Consider the following 17,136-nt stretch of genomic DNA (forward strand, 5'->3'; position numbering starts at 1 on the left):
TAGACCTCAACTTACACCTTCCTTCAAATATGTCTGACGTTTTCCCCCTTTCCTGTTACAGCAGAATCAGACCTGTTCCCTGCAGATTTTCACAAACGATTTCTCCCTGGTGGGCTCAGCCCATCTATCCCCTGCAGCCTCCTCGGGCTTCAAGCAGCGCCAGGTGCCAACAGCCAACCCAGCCCACCTTCCGACAAACCTACACAGTCTTATCTTAACCCCGCTTCTCCTCCACTTACTTCATCTCTCCTTTGATTGCTCTGAATACCCCACACCCCCTCCCTGAAGATTTTGGCTTTCCACTCTCCTGGGACCTGGCTGCCCAGTCACCACTCTCTGGCATTATTTTCCATTATCACCTGGTTTTAGGAAACCGTAATACACATTCATACTGTACCACTGATCGGTGTTATTTCTAGGACATAGTAAGTCCCCTACACACGAACCTTCAAGTTGCGAACTTTCAAAGATGCAAACGTTTGTGCCATCAACGTCAGGCGTGAGCGAAATTGCAGCTTGCCCTCCGTCTCCTATTGCTGACAATTCTTCAGCTCTACCATCTCCCACCTCCTCTCCCTCCTCCAGTCAGCAACTCTTCTTGCCTGTTCACTCGATGCCAGCCCCTGTATGCCAGCTGTTGTACTGTACTACTGTACTTTTCAAGGTACTGTACTGTAAGATTAAAGTGTTTTCTTTATTTTTTGTGTTTGTTTGTTTTTTATGTATTATTCGTGTGAAAAGTATTATAAACCTATTACAGTACAGTACTATATAGCCAATCGTGTTAGTTGGGTACCCAGGCTAACTTTGTTGGACTTACGAATGTGCTCTCGGAACGGAGCTCGTTCGTGTGTAGGGGACTTACTGTAGTGAATAGACCGATCTCTTCCCACAGACCCAAAGGCAAGGGGAGACGCCCTGAGGACCACACACCTGTTCCAAGGAGCACCTGCCCTCTGAAATGCTCTTGACGTTGGATTTCTTTGCCAGCGGGAGCGTGCCTAGGAAATCCCGTTAAATGTAAACCTTCCCCAAGCCTGTGCCACCGACCATTTTCTAGATCACACTTGCTTCCTTAGGGATCTCAGCTCCTTTTATGAGTGCAGATACCGCTCCTCTGTGGATGCATCCCAAATGTGCATTTAGCTCTGAACTCCACGGAAGCCACGACCTACACTTCCACGAGGACATTCCAACTTCACTTCAAGCTTCTGATGACCAGAACCAATCTGATTCCCTCCCCCACGCCTTCTGGGGAGCTTCTGTCATTGGCATCATGAATGTTCCTGCAACCTCACTTCATGGACTCCCCCCTTGTCCCTCAGCTTCCACAAGTCCTGCCCACGATCTTAGGACGCTGCCCCTGTACCGGTGCATCGCCTCCTGCGAAGCTGCATTGCCACTATTCCAGCTCATGCCTCCGTGACTCCTGGGTGCCTGTGGTTCTCGGCTCTAAACTGCGCTCACAGAATTATCTCCCTCAGGTAGTGTCTGACGCCATCACTCATCTGCTCACAAACATTTGGTGGCTCTCTGCTGCACTCTGAATAAAGTTCAAAATCTATAGCTTGGCATTCAGGGCCCTCCAAGCATTTTAGCTCCACCCCTGCGAGTACTCCCTAGACTCTGCCCCCTGCTCCACGGACACCTGCACAGGTGCTCCCCAAGTGCATGCACCGCGGTCCTGCCCTTCCTTCACAGGCTGGGTCAGAGGCTGCCTCTTCCAGGAAGCCTTCCTTGCCTCACCCGGACAGCAGTTAACCTTCTGCAAAGGCACCTTACACCTCCCTTGTGGCACAGATTACCTTCACCGGGCGATTTATTTGTACATTTTATCTGTTATTCTAGAGCATAAATTCCATGAGAAAAAAGGAAATGAGGAAAACTGAAGACCTTGACCTTTCACACAGCATTCTTTTTCTCCGCAAACTTTTCTGTCGCCAAGAAAACTTCACTAAGTAGAACACATTTGCTCTGGCCAAGCAGGTGAAGATAAAATTAACAATGATTCTGTCTCTCCCATGGACACTGGGGCTTTCACAGTGTGCAGGGCACTTCCGGTACCTTGTTTCACCAAATCGTCACAAAAATCCTGAGACGTGTCATGATGATCTTGATTTGTGCCAACCAGGAGATCAAAGTTCCAAGTGTCTTGGTAACTTTTGTTCATCCTAAGTAGGGGAGCCCAGGATTCAAATCCATGTCAACAATCCGCAAGCTGTGGCTTCTGGCCATCCTCAGCCACCCTATTTATCTTTTGAGACCTGCAGTCCCCCGAAAGGGCAAAGAGCACTGTCACCTGTGGTCTCCAGGGTGTCCCTTCCTCCCACTAGTCTTGACTGCCAAATAGGATTTTAAAAAAACCCAAAATCTTTTAAGCAAAACTTTCATGTGTATGTAAAACATAAAGACAGGGAGAGAAAAGTAGATGTTTTGTATACCGTGACCAAGTGGCCTTATTATTACTATCATGATTACCATCATCATTATTATCGTTATTATTTAACACTGATGATTTCCTTTCAGGTTTGCATTTGAAGCATTAACTTCCACTGGCCCGGGGGGTAGGACGTTATAGGGCTTCATGGTTCCTGTTATTAGTGGGAGTGGAGCCCCACTTCGGAAGCCCGGAAGTTTAGGAGAGAAACAGATAAGGTGGGGAGACGTAAGTGGAAATAAAAGAAGGAAACAGGGGGTACCTTCCGACTAGTTCTCCGTTTATCTGATAACAGGCAGTACCCGGCGGCCAGCTACATTAAAAATTTTTTCCTTACAGGCAGGAAAGACTAAAAGACGTAGCCCGTTATCCTAAGTGCTCAGCTCGCTGGATTCCACCAAGTGAACACAGTGGGTAACCCGCACCCAGACTGAGGGGTCACGTCTTAGCAGGACCCTGGCTTGCCCTCCGGCGTCTCTCTGGGTCACAACCTCCCTTTCCTCAAAGGGTGAGCCCGCTCCTTAGCCAGCCACTACGTCTAACTAGCTGGCTCCAGTTGAAGTTAACCCTTTGACTGTTCTGGCCAGAACAGCGTGTGTTTTTTGAGAAGACGACTTTTCTGGCAGCAATTGCCATTTCAAAGCGGAAAAAAAAAAGTGTGTGTGTGAGGGAGTAGTTTTGTGTGTAGGAGAAAAGTGTTTCTAATTTTCAATCCTGAAGATGTGAGGGGAAGAAGGGAGATGTGAAGGAGGGAAATAAGTCAGTAAACGCAGCCTCGCTCCGCTTTCCCCATTAGAAGCTGGAAGCGTTCCAGCGACATGCCATTTCGAGAAAGGAAGCAAACGGAATCGCCCTTCCCTACCTGCCTCAGCTTGGCTGGAGCAGGTCGGCTCCTCTTTCCCAAGCCTTCGGATACGGGCCTAGGTCTCTGATTATTATTTCATAGCACAGTGTTCACTGGAAGCCTGATACCGTACTGAACATATGGTTTTGATTTCTTTTTTTTTTTTTTTTCAGTTTTGAACCAGAGAGCAAGATGGAGAGTGTCACAACCCTAACTCCAGGATTTGCTGGTCCTGCCAAACTGTAAGGCAAAACTAACTCCAGATCGATGCCCGTCCTGCTGTAGCAGCTGCGGTGGGTCGGGGCGGGGGGGACCCACTGAGGACCGGGGGCTAAAACACGGCGGCACTGACCCCAGACTGCTGACCTGACAAAGCACGCAGGCCGTGTCCGAGCTTCTCTGTTACTTTCTGCACTCATTCTCAAGCTGGAAGGAAGGGATCAGAACATCAAATAAAAATCCACAGCCGCAGAACAATTAACTCAGGACGCAGCATGTATCTGGCTAAGGGGACGATTATTAACTCGGGGATCCACAGTGTTTAAACCGCAACTTTCTCCAACTTCACCTCTCGGGTTGTCGGCCCGGCAGTGTTTACCAAAATCATCACTCCTCTCAATTATTTTTTCTGATCAATTATTTAGTGTGGTCTGGGTTATATGACATCAGTTTTACCCTGAGGGGGAAAAAGTTTCTTGCTCCCTAGTGGTCAGCTGGAAAATTTGTAGGTTTAATTAAAAAGGCAAATTTTCAACAAGGCAAAGAGTGCTGGCTGGGTTTAGAGGACATTCGTGAAACTAGCAGTAAAGAAAAAAAAAAAACAAAACGGCAGTGTTGTGATAGAGTAGGGGGGCCTGGGGACCGTCAGGTTAATTATCAACCTGGGAATTTTCCTAAGAAAAGGTGGAGGGCTTATCTCAACTCAAGTTTTAAAGCCTTAGAACAGGCTTTCTCTAGATGAAACCTGGCCAGCTAGTCGGGAAATAGTTTACCAGCCTTCCCTCCCTCCCTTTGTTTGCTCAGGGAGGCCCTGAGTAGGCCCGGGCAGAACTGAGGGAGAAAATCCTTCCTGGTTTCTCCCACTCAGAGGAAGGAGGGCAGGTTAGTGCAGCCTGCTGTTGACTGGAGTTGGGATTAATTAGTTCCTTCGGTGACCTTGGCATCTACTGATGGCAGAGTGTCTCTAAGCTGCTGAGGACTGTGCTGAGAGCCGCAGAGAAGCTCTGGAAGACTCGGAGCTACTGCTAAAACGATTGCCCTTCTGTCGTGCATAAGACAAACGCAACAAAACAAAAGAAAACCCAAAGCACGTACTTTACCTCTGAAAACTGCCTTAATGTGGTATTCAAATTGTGTGAACATTATCATTTATCTATCTTTCTATCATCTATCAATCAATCTACATCTGTGTATATATACTAATCTATATAGCTATCTATTTGTGTATACATTTATCTCTATCTTTATCTACCTATCTCTATCTGTATATATAAATATTATTCTGTATCTATAACCATCTATCTATACAGTAATCTAAATCTATATCTATCTATAGGTGTATCTTTATTAATCTCTATGTGAGTGTATTATATAGATACATACATATTAATCTATATCTATCTATTTCTTATCTATCTCCCATCTATCTATCTATCTATCTATCTATCTATCTATCTATCTATCGGTGATTTTGCAAGTCAATGCCCAGGAACTTGCCAGGCATTTCCAGAGGTGCCTAGAGCCTATTGTTGGAACGGAAGACAATTTTCAACCCTTCTGTGCAGTTGGGGAAGCTGTCTGTCCCTCCCCCCCTTCACCTCCATCCATCCCCTTTTCCCCACTGTGCTCAGGCCTGAACAGAGCTGAGGGGAAATGGAGAGCCCACCCCCTTCTCTACCACAGCCGGTTCAAGGTTCAAGTATAATACCAATATGGGTCAGCAATGTGACAAAGCTGCCAGAAAACCTGAGTATCTTCGGTTGCATAGATAAAGTGTTCTTTCCTGAAAATAATAGGCAGTGCCAGCTGCTCCTATCAGAGGAGGCTTGTTTGCTCTCTTTAAGTATGTGAAGGGGCTCGTCTGCTGAAGGGGCATTTGACTTGCTTAGGGTCAATCCGAAGGCCTGAACAAGGGCTGAGCGGTGCGGGTCATGGGGAGTCCCATCTCGTTTCAGCACAGGGAAGAACTTTATAACAAAGTGTTACGGTTTGCGTGCATCAATCATGGGGTCGTGATTGTCCGGCATATAGAGATGGATGAGCAGCAGATAGAGTCTGCTTGGCAGGACCGTGGCACAGGGTAGACGCGAATTGTGCCAGATAATCCCGCCAATTCCTTCCATCTTGGGATTCCCTTCTGCTTTCCATCGTACCTTTGTGGGTTTTGTCAGTTGGGTGGCTCTCGGAGGGGCGATCGGAATCTGGTGGAGTGTGCAAAGCTCCTCTGCAGACCCCGATGTCTCCCCACAGCTCACCCTTCTGATACCTGAGCAGTCAGAGGAACAGAGACGCGGTGGGGGCAGCAGGTCACAGGAAGCAAAGAGTTAAAAAGGCCAAAGCTCTGCGTGGGTCCCAGCAGCCCCAGAGGCAGCTAGTCCCTTTGAGCCTGCCTCTTAATTGCAGCTTAGCTGCAGCAGGGAACTTTGAAGAAGAGAAACAGGGAAAATCTAGAGATAGGGTTTGTTTTGTTTCCTGAGGGCATGGTCTTTGTGGTGGCCGCCAGGAAGCTGATACTTTCGGGTTCAAATGATGGGCTTCCTAAGGGGGCAAATAAAGAGTCCCTTCTACCAGCTAAGAGTCGGGTGTGACTAGAACCCCAGAGACAGGGGGCATCTGTGTGCCATGTAGTAGGGGTGCCAGGTACAGCCTTGGCAGAGAGAAGAGAACCCGGGGAAAGAGGTCATGGGTCAGCTCAGGAGCCGGCAGAGCAAGGGAGAAGGAGAGCCTGCAGCGCGAGGGTGGTCAGGAGATGCAGCCAGAGCGGAGGACCACGCGGCCCTGCCGGAGAACGGGTGACACGCGTGAGCGTAAACAGCCCTCCACGAGAACAGGGAAGTCGATGGCAAGGGAAAGGGATTTCCAAGTCCTCCTAGAGGGTAGCAAACCACAGCAGCACAAAGCGTCTCGCTTTCGCACAGGCCTCATAGCTGATAATGAGCGTGTTATCAATTGAAAGTATCTAGAAGACACCTCGGATGAGGTCTTTCTTTAAGCATCTTCCAGCGCACCTAGACACACACACACACACAGACACACGCACACAGACACAAGGGAGATTCAGGAGTAAGGAAAAGGCCCACTAATCACAACAAATAATGAAGATGACGCTCTAGCTGTCCCTGGAGATTTCCCAGGTCCCTCTGTGAGGAGGAACTCTCGGCTAAAACTGAACTCATGCCTGCCCAGCCTGCCAGGAATTGCTTGTTTGTGTTCTATTTAACCGTTGAGTGAATTCTGCTAACAGTACGTGCAAATGAGAGAGAAGTTTTCCCGAAGCAAACCCCTTTTGTTGCTACCCCCAAGTAAGCACCGTTGCAAAAGGTCTGGGTGTTCGGAGACCTGCCAACTGGAGTTTCACCCCCTGCTCTGTGTCACTTGTTCATGTGTGATCTTGGCAAGGAACTCAGCCTCCCGAGACTTTATTTTCTTCGTAGAAAGGTTTAACTGAGTTGATGTACAGAAAGCTCTCGGCAGAGGGCTTGGCATATAGTAGACACTCAATAAATACTTGTTTCCTTTCAGTCCTAAAAGGTTATTGGTAAATTAAAAATGCATAAAAATACCGATCGTCTGTGTGTGGGCTAAATGGGCATCTGGGCAGGGAAGACTTTCTCTAAATCTGGTTAGTGGGACTCCTGGTTCTAGGAAAGAGGGGGCCACATGCTGGACATACAGAGAAATGAAGCCCTCGAGGGCAGGGAAGGCAGACGGACATGAAACAAGATCTAAGACTGTCCACAGTTTCACTGAAGCCACCACCTGAGCCAGCTGTCGTTTCTCTTAACGTCTTCACTCATAGCACGAGACTTTAAAACTGGCATGTTTAAACAAATGTGATTTTAATTGCACATAACACTTCCTCTACACTCTTCCTATTCTTTGGAGGGAATGAGGGGAGAATGGCAGTATCCTAAGGGAAACGCTGGGTTTGTCAGAGTTCCCCGAAGTAACCCGCTGAGGCTGTCAGACTCGCAGGCTCCAGCTCCGACCACTGTCTAGAGGGAAAAGTCTATGGCTGATTTTGAACACATACATTTGGTAGGAAAAAATATCTCTGGAGCAGACGTGGAAACAGACACACTAGCCTTCCCTGGAGGCAGTGAGCACATCTTTTTGGGAATTGGTGAGAGTCTGCATCCACAGAGAAGACGGCCATCGCGGGCACGGGGCGCCATCCACAGACCCGCTACTGTGGCCACGGAGCTGCTGGAAACTTCTGGAAGGCCCACCTTCGTGGCCTCGACCACAGCAGCTTCGGTGCAAGGCTTGCAGGATAAGTCGGCTCGACCTCTGCTCCACTCTTGAGCCCGGGAAGCCTGGAAAGTCCTCCTGGATGGAGGAAGCAGGTCCTGGCCCTCAGCCCTACAGAGCCTCCTTTAAAATCATCTCAGACCCGGAGACCCACCGCCGTCTACGTTTACGCCAGCAAAGCCTCCAGGGCAAGCAGCAAGCATCATCTTCGTCGGGGAGGAAAGCAGAATCTCGGACCCCGCTCCAGATCTACCGAATCAAGACTCTACAGTTTTAATTCGATCCCCAATGGTCTGCTGTACACACGAACGTTTGAGGAGTGCTGTTCTGGCTTGCTCACTATAGGCGTGAGGGTACTTTCTCATTTCCTTCAAAGTAGTCCTTACAGCTGGGTTCAGCTGAGACCTGCTAGAGCCAGCAACGAGTGAACCCTAGGTCTTTGACAACGGGTGGCCTAGTGTCCAGCAATATCTCCAATCACTCTGGAATGACTGTCCTAACCACTTGTACCCTCAAAATGCATATTTTGAGATACAGATGGATACATCTTGATAATTGTTGGTTTTAAATGCTTTCTTTTGGTTATTAGTGAAGATTTACTTTTTAAATAGTCAAGTATCTATATCTGTATCTACATGAAAGATCCAGGCAGGAGGTTCTCCTTATCCGCCGGTACTCTGTGGCTGTCACCATGGCAGGGAGCTGGTATTTGCCCCCACGAGGACCACGGACTGAGCGCTCATGTCAGAGAGGGTGAGCCCCGGCGGAACAACGTGGCACGGGAGCCACGGAGGCTGTGGTATGCTGCGCAACAGTCTTCGTTACTTAGTTTTTGATTGACAGTTTTGCTCCTTTGTGGGTATTTGTTTTCCTGATTCTTTGCTAGCTCTTAGTCTCTTCTGGGCCCAGGCAGTCTTCCCCAAGGCTCATCCTTGGTCATCTCCCTGTCTCCATTTATGTTCCCTTCTTCTTGGAGGCAATGAGAACTCCTGGCCTCAACAATGGCTTCAACACAGGTGTGTCTCAGTTTACATTTGCAGCCTGGTGCCTAAGCTGTTCTCTATTTCATGTTGTCACATGTCTATGGATGACCCACTTGGATGTCCCATCGTTAGCTAAAACACCTTTACCAGAACTCAAAACTCAAAACTCATCCTCACTCCCTCCCCTGACCCCATTCCCATGATGGGCCCCTTGTTCCATCTACCCCCATTTTCTGTTAGGGTCCCACAGATATTTCTCCTGCTAGAAACTCCGATGTCATTTTGGCTCTTCTGAGCTCTCTCTAGCCTCTATTATTTTTCCTTCAAGACATCTTTTAGATTTGCCCTTTCTCCTCCATCCTCACACGGCCATTCTAAGGCAACTCCTACCCACACGATGCCTGAAATATCGCAAAAGTTTTCTGGCCAGTGGCATCACTTGTTACAAATTTTCTAACCTCTAACCTGATCTCACAAGTTCAATTCAATCCTTATAAAGCATTAGACAGGATGCTGTAGGTAACAAATTAAACTCTTCCACATGGCTCTTTAGTTCTTCCATATTCTCACTCCCCGACTCTGTCTAAACTTATTTCCACACTGAAAAAATGCTTATTTTCCAGCATTTAATCCCTAGTCTTCAAAGTTCCACACTGGCCCCTACATTACATCATGCTGTTCCTCCCTTCTAGAGATAATCTTCCTTCCTCTATTTTTGACTATTGTCCTCTCCAAACTTTTTAGATCATATATCCCCATCAGAAAAATACTTTTGTGCAGGAACAACCATTATAAGGTTAGTTACTTATTTATAAATGTTATACTTGCATAACAATACTAATATGCTATATACGTTATCAAACATGTGAAAAGTGACATTTTAAAAGGACGGGTTAAATAACATATAAGATGTAAGTTCAACTATTTCCTTTCCTCACGGAGATGATGACCTTGCCCTAGGCTTGGGGTGTAAACATCCCGTTGTAGAAACACTGATCTAGACAAAGTATATCCATAGAGAGCTAGAGGAAGTATCTCTTCCTCTTCGAAGCCTTATCTAGTACTCCAACCCAAAAGGAGTTCCACTTTCCTGAACTCCCAGAGCATTGAAAACTACAAGCAGTAAATCCCTGACATAATATATACTTCACCAATACTTTTTAGTTGATTAGGTGAAGCTTGCATCTAGGATGCCTGAAATTGATAGATTTTTTAAAAATAATTAAATATCTTAATTAAAAACATACTGTCTTCCCAAAATGGCTTGGGTTGGGCTCTAATCCACTATGCAACATCCAATGCAAGAAAACTCCAAGTCAGGCTGCAGTGTCATTTCACTTAAAGACTATTTGATCTCATTGAATATCATATGCACAGATTCCCACAGTTTTGAGGACCAGCTTTTCCGCTTTTTGGCTAGTGAGATTTTTAACACATTGCTTAACCTCACTCAAATTTGGTTATTTAATTTATCAGATGGGGACAAATAGAGGACTTTGTGGCCATTAAAAGAGACGATAAGCATAAAAACAGAAATGATATATGAAGTAAGATACTAGTGTTATTACACCCAGTATTTATGTATCATAATGTAAAGTACATCTGAGATTTCTAAAATAATCGGCCTCCTACCTTCACCTTGAGCTTTCTTTCTGCAAATAAGTTATTTTTATTTTCTCTATTTTATTTGCTCAGCTGAAAACATGGTGCTGCCTCCCTATAGGATTTGGAGGTATGATCGGGCCTGAGTTTAAATCCTGGCTCTGCCAAATACCAGCTGTGGGATCATGGGTGTGTTCCGGAAACTTTCAGAACTTCTATTGGCCAGCATTAACTTTGCGGGGTTAACAGTAACTTCATGAAGTTCTTTTAAGGTTCGAAATACACAAGATATGTGTGTAAAGCACCTAGTTTATAACACGTGCCACTAAGATATTAATTGCTGCCCCGACCCCTTTAACAGGCTTAAGCGAACTCAATGAGGTGCTCTGATGGGCAAATGGACGACTTTGAATTTTGGGTTCATTGTTGACTATGGGTTTTCCCTGACCTGTGAGCCATTTACAACCATTTACGAATTTTATGTTCTAGAAGCACCTCCTTGCCAGTCATGGCCAGACTCACATTGCTACTGTGTGCCTGGGTTGGGGCATGATGCCAGTGTAGGTTTTGTCCCCTAATGACTTCTGAGCAGTCAGAGCTGGGAAAGCGAAGCCCACCAACCTCTCCTGCTCTGCTGCCGCATCCGGGACGCCTACTGTACCAGTTCTTAAGTGTACTTGTCCAAGAAAGCATCTGGGGACAGGAGAAGGTGACACGCATACGTGTACCAGGAGCACCTGTGTCTCCTGGTTTTCTAAATTCAAATCCAACGCTGAAAAAAATCAATGAATAAAAGTTTTAAAAATCCGGTTCGTAACTCATCTCCGCCAGAAGCCTTACCTAGTACATCCTCACAGGCGTGCTCTAATTTTAGGCTCCCAGTTTTTAACCCTCTGTTTGAACTGTTAATTGAGACAAAGTCTGTGAAAGCCCTCTGTTGAGGGTAGGGAACTATACATATGCTAATTATCCTTCTGAAGGCATTTGTGTGCTGCGCTGCTCTTACCTTGTTCGTAAGTGTCTCGTTCCCCAGCTAGTGTGGATTGCAAACTGCTCAGGCCCAGGGACCTGCAGCGTCTTCCATGCCTCCTGCCTCCTGCTGCTGTCTTCTGAGGTGGCACACTCCCCCACAGCTCTTCTCTGGCAACCAGCTCGCCTCGATGCTCCTAGACCTTAGAGCCTGCCCATCTGCCTGCCAGGACCCATCGCTGAAAAGAATTCTTGAGGCTCCCTTACACCCTCAGTCCCCTCTCCCAGCTCTTCCCAAACTGGGCTCCTTCCCTTGTGGCTTGTCTGTGCCCAGAGAACACACATTAATTTTGATGTTAGGGTGAAAAACAAAGCAAAACAAAAACTTTGTGTTTAAAAAGGGAAATAGATTTTTTTTTAAAAGTAACTGTGCTTTTAAGAAAAAGATGTGTGTGCGGGGGTGGAGTTTAACCCTCCAGGGTCAGGAATCAGGTTTCCTTGCTGGGAATGGGGACGGTGAGATCTCAGCCACCCCGAGGCTCAGAAGTGTGGGAGAGGGTCTGGGATTTCCTTTTGTTGATTGATGGCTAAGATTTTTTTGGACGATGCACCCATATTCCCCAGTCATTTCGGGGCTGACTCTCAGCTTGCTGAGATGGGGGGAATGCTCTCAATAGCCCCATATTTTGGATTTGTGGAGGCAGAATTCTCACACGTCTGTTGCTGATCTTACATCATTATATGTTATTTAAACAGTATTATGCTGAGAAATATAGTAGAGGTGAAGAAATTACAGAGTTAAACTCAGAATTCCTTCTCTTATTCCTCCCCCAAACACCAAAACTGTCTCAAACCTACAATTAACGTCTGATGGTTAACAATGTTAAATTAGTGTTAGCCAATAAAGTTATTATTAAAGTCTTTGAAACTTACAATTCTGCATTGTTTCTTTCTGTCCTACATTTTGCACGTACTCAAAGTTAGCTATTAGGTAATTGACTTGTTCTAACCAAATGGCAAAAGCCAGGGGAACCAAGAGGTGTTTAATAAACACTTGTTGACTGATTGATGGAATATACCGACCTAGGATCTCGGAGACAATGCAATCTTTGTCAGAGCACTAAGGTAAATCGGTGGGTCCACTTTTATTACCAAGCGTTTCTGCCATATTGAGGGGAGCAGGCCAGCCGAAAACTTATCCATCAGCACTGTGGCTCCGGCTCACAGAAGAAACCCTATGGCCTTGACTTTCACACCTGTGTTCACTCTCAGCAACAGAGCGGGGACCAGCTTCAGCTCAACAAGGCTGAGCAATTGGAGGCATGGCCTGATGCAGACCAGCCATGACGCCACCTTGAGCTCCTTACTATGAATATTATCACAGCTGCAACTAACGGTTCGTGCACATTAAACAAAACAAAACAAAACAACAAAAACCAACTGAGCTGAGTAAAAATCTGGAGGAAAAAAACAGTATTGCAACTAATTTACAAAGCCCAGCTAAGTCTTCCTGCATCATTCTTCTGCAATAAAGCAAAGCATGAAGTACCAAGTTCCTTGGTCCACCCGGCAGCGGACATCTGTGCCCATCTGGTTCCTTCCAGAAAGTACGCCTGGGCACATGACATCTTCACTTCTCTTCACAGCCACTTCCTCTCTTTCTTTGCTGGGCCTTCAGGTTGGGCCTCAGGCAGGTTTTATGAGAGGAGCTAAGTGTCCTGGCCCCTGTGCTGCTCTACCCCCGGGCTTCCGTGCTCACCTGGCCTGCCTTTGGACCTACAGCTTTCTCGTGACTTTGCTACGGGCTCACATTGATGCCTCACACCTCCCTATCTTTCCATAACGCCCCTCGCCCCCCTGCGCACCTGCTCCCCAGAGATGCCAGCTTTCTCTGCCTGACATGGCAGTCACAACTGTTTCTGACCCACCAGCTCTCCTGTGCAGCTGTACCTGGAGCTACTCAAGACCCCAAACTATGTTTTCACAACCAACATATCCTGCAGGTGTCCCACCTCTTCGTTAATCAGAATCCTTTGCCACTTGCCACGTGGCCAGCCTCCTTCTATGTGGATAATATGTTTTGTCATCTTGGAAAACGTAAACAAATCAGTAGGCCTTCCCATTTTTTTTTTTCTCATTGACGTCTCGTTGACATACAATACCCAGCTTTTCTCGTTACCGGTAGGAAAGTGCAGGAAGAAAGGAAGAGAAAACGCATGCAAGCCTGAGCCTTATCAGTCTCCCATAAGGAAATCCCGCAAACTCAATATCTAAATCCTCTTCTCCCAATTCTTGCTTGGAAGCGTGAGTACCTGATCTTGAATCTCTGTGGCACTCCCCGAGCGGGATTGGCTGGTAGCCATGTGATATTGATTTGTTTTTTACCATAGCAACAGCAAATTAAAACAACTAGCAGGGAGAAGGCAGGCTGTTAACCAGTAACGCTACACGACCAGTAGATTTCACAAGCGTATTTTTCTCCTTTCCTCTCATTTTCTCTCTCATTCACTCCACTTGCACATATTTAATACCAAAGTCAAAGCAAAAATAGCACTAAATGCTTTGGGCACTGCAAGGCCTGTATCTGAAGGGTCTGGTTTGCACAGTTTCTAGTATATTGCACAAGATCAAAGGAGAAAATGCACACAGCAATGCTCTGATTTCTTTGGAAATTGTATGCGTTGGTCTAAGGATAAATATCCCTAGAAAATGTACATGAACATGAAGTAGGTTGAAGGGTTCTGTATATATGACTATATATCTTAACACCCTAAGGCATTTACCAGTTTCATTAATAGGGAGGTTTTATCCCTTTGTACTTTAACTAGCTCACTGTGTCAAGAGACAAACCACTTTTTTTTTTTTTTTTTTGGATGCAAGGTCAAGATCTCTCAAAATGCTAGAAGTATGAAGGAAAGTGTGGCAAGTATTATTCAGTTCTATTAAGAGAGAGAAAAATGGAGGTGGGTGCTTGCTCAAGGCTACACAACACAAGCCGTCCTAGAGAGGGTGCGAACTAGAACTGGGAACTCCCGAGAACTCCAAGCTGTTCGAACGGAAATTCTTTCTGAAAAGGCTCCTTATTAAAAACTAACCATCCCCTGATCGCGATGACCAAGGTTGCCACTTGTGACACGGGCTGAACAGCCTGCAGTACTGACTGGACTGCCCTTCCTGGGGTCCAGCTGCACGAGGACACAGTGCTTTTTCTATCAGAGCGGCTGTTCCCACCATCGCGACCAGCCACGAACTTGGTGGCATAACCTGGGCCCTAAAAAGTGGCTCTGGGGGAGCTGGGAACGGGGCCACGGGGACCGTCCGCCCAGGGGGCAGTGCTGGGCTGCACTGAGGGGAAGTGGGACCAGAAGCAGAGCCGTGCCCCACTCCCTGCCGCTTCCAGGAGCGCAGCCAGGGTCCTGCACAAAAACCGCCCTGACCTGCCCGACATGAGGAAGCAGGTAGGAGAAGATGCCCTATTTCTGCTGGAGGTCGGCTTTGGGTTTAGAAAGGATGGGAATAGGAAGACCTAACTCAAGACCTGCCAAGTGAGCGTTAGAACGTTCCTAGCCAGGACATAAAAAAATATTCCTCTCCACGAGCTTGAATAAAAGAACACACAGCAGAAATAGTTGGGAGATGACGTCAGAAGTTCTGGGCTAGTGTCCTGCACTTCTCCTTGAAAGTAAAAACAGTGGGTCTGGAAGAATCTACGTGGCATTGCCCTTATTTAAATGAGTACTTCTACGGCTTCTTACAAAACAGGCAAGCTAGCTGAAGAAACTTCTTCTTATGTACAGGTTATAAGAACCTCTTTATCTTTTTACTTTATTATCTTCAAAACGCACATATGACTCAATTAACAAATATCTTTCCACTTAACCTTTGTCTTTTCAAAGGCCAGTGATGTTTCTTGAATAATATTCACGGTGGTGATGGTTAGGCAAGTCAGATTTTTTTTTTTCTTTGCTTCAGTGCTTGCTAACTATTCTAAAAATGTTACACATTTATTGTAAACATATGCTTCTGAGGCCTAACAAAAAAGCACAGTTTCCTCATGCCTGGCAGAAATTTAAAACGGAAAAGGGCAGAAAGAATTCTTTAACAAATATATCCTTTCCTTCTCTTGGGCCAAGTGTGTTAAAAATAAATCTTCTCCATCATTTCTCACTGCTGCTTCTCGGCAAGAAAGTTGATATGGTTCGGCACAGTGAAAACACAGCTTTAAAAGCTAGCCTGCCCTCATTAAATTATTCTGCTGGCTGTGTGTTCTCATTAAAAATGCATAAAGATCAGATAATTGCAGTAAGCATTATTAACCCAGCTTTACTTTTGAATATAATGGTTCCACTTTTAAGCTGGAAACAAAGGCTCAGACATGCCAGAAAAAGAAATGTAAACATTGAACTACAGTATCGAAAACTTGTCAGAAAGCTACCTCTTGCTGGCTTGTTAAAAATGTGCTTTTGAAACTCAGTTAAAGCCGTGGCATTGTAGAGCTAGGTAGGTCGCTAATTTCCAATAAGTAGACGTATTTTTTTGGCTAAACGTCCAATCGATAATTATTTACCATGAAGTTTTTTTTCTTTTTCTTAATTACGAGTCTGTTTTCAAATAATAGGATCAACGTAAACTTTATTTATTCGGAAGCTAACTACGACAGTATGAAAATTTCTAGAACAAGAAAATAAGAATGCTCCCAAGAATTCAAATGGTTTTTGTTGAGTAATCAATGGATCTATTCTTTGAATAAAAACTCGTTTTATGCCTCACCCCAAACAGGCAGCATAGATTCACGCTTTGCCATTTCTCTTTCTCGAATCAAAATGTTACGTAAAACTCCAGGGTCCCCCCTGCAAGTATTACATTTGAACTAGTGGAATCCGGTTTCCCTGGCTTCCCTAAGCAACATACACGGAATGCAGCATACTGCAGCAAACTCTTTAAACATTCAGGAAAAAAAAAAAAAAAAAAAAAAAGAAGGTGGGGGGGATGATTTCCCTACCTTGTTTAGCTCTGCCTCTCCTTTCCTTTTACAGTAACCCCAGGAACATCTGGCAAAATCAAGCGGCCGAGGCTTCTCCGCTGCATCATGAGGAAGAAATTTCCATGTAAATAGTTCTCATTCCCTGTTTATTGTACTCTGAGAGCCGTCTGCCGTATCTGGAAAATTTTGCCTTCAGATGATGAAGCAAAGACAGTCTAAACTCTGTTGCTGTAAGCTGCAGCCCTTCCTTCCGACAAATCCCTCCCAGCTGTGAGCAGCCAATCCCCAGCCAGTTCGTCAGCCCTACTTGTCTGAAACTGGCCCTAATAGGATGACTGACACAGCAACACAGCACTTGCAGTGTGTGAAAACAGTGCATCCATACTGATGAAAGAGGAATTTCCCTCTCAGAAGAAAGCAATCAGAGCACCAAGACAAAGTGGCACATAATTGGCAGAGCAGAGAGAGGGGTAGCTCCAGAAAACACCCTTTAAGACAGCCAGCCCAAAGCTTGTGGCTGCATTGTCAATACTTTGGAAAATAGAAAACTCTGCAGATTTAGGAAAAATCCAGGTTGTACATGAAACTGAAGTCGTTACCCCATTGGACAAAGCATATATTTTTTTAAAAGGAAAACAATTCAATGTCTGCCATGGAAATTAATATACCTTACAAAACGTTTGCATATGATTTCCATTAGTGAGGAAGGACGTGTTAGCCCAAGTGCATAGTCAAAGTCAAAACACGCTTATATCCCTCGCACAGTTTTCCTGTAGAACATCTGTTACTGCAGTGGTTAATTACTGTAGCCCATATATCTTTCCTCTTAAGTTTTCAGACTCCCCGG

At 45.7% G+C, this 17,136-nt stretch overlaps 1 protein-coding gene across 11 annotated transcripts in view; it reads right to left on the reverse strand.

The window, feature by feature from the left end:
- MBNL2 (muscleblind like splicing regulator 2) overlaps positions 1-16,604 on the reverse strand; it is a 158,444-nt gene extending 141,840 nt beyond the window's left edge. For 3 of the 11 annotated variants that reach the window (XR_014255986.1, XM_082434674.1, XM_082434678.1), the window contains exon 1: positions 16,308-16,604. The gene's annotated coding sequence lies outside the window, so the exon portion shown is untranslated. The remainder of the gene's footprint in view (positions 1-16,307) is intronic. The other 8 variants (XM_082434682.1, XM_082434681.1, XM_082434675.1 and 5 more) reach the window with 8 other exon arrangements.
- Positions 16,605-17,136: the final 532 nt, after the last annotated feature.

This window comes from Balaenoptera physalus (assembly GCF_965194825.1).
Source record: "Balaenoptera physalus genome assembly, chromosome: 18".
Taxonomy (NCBI): domain Eukaryota; kingdom Metazoa; phylum Chordata; class Mammalia; order Artiodactyla; family Balaenopteridae; genus Balaenoptera; species Balaenoptera physalus.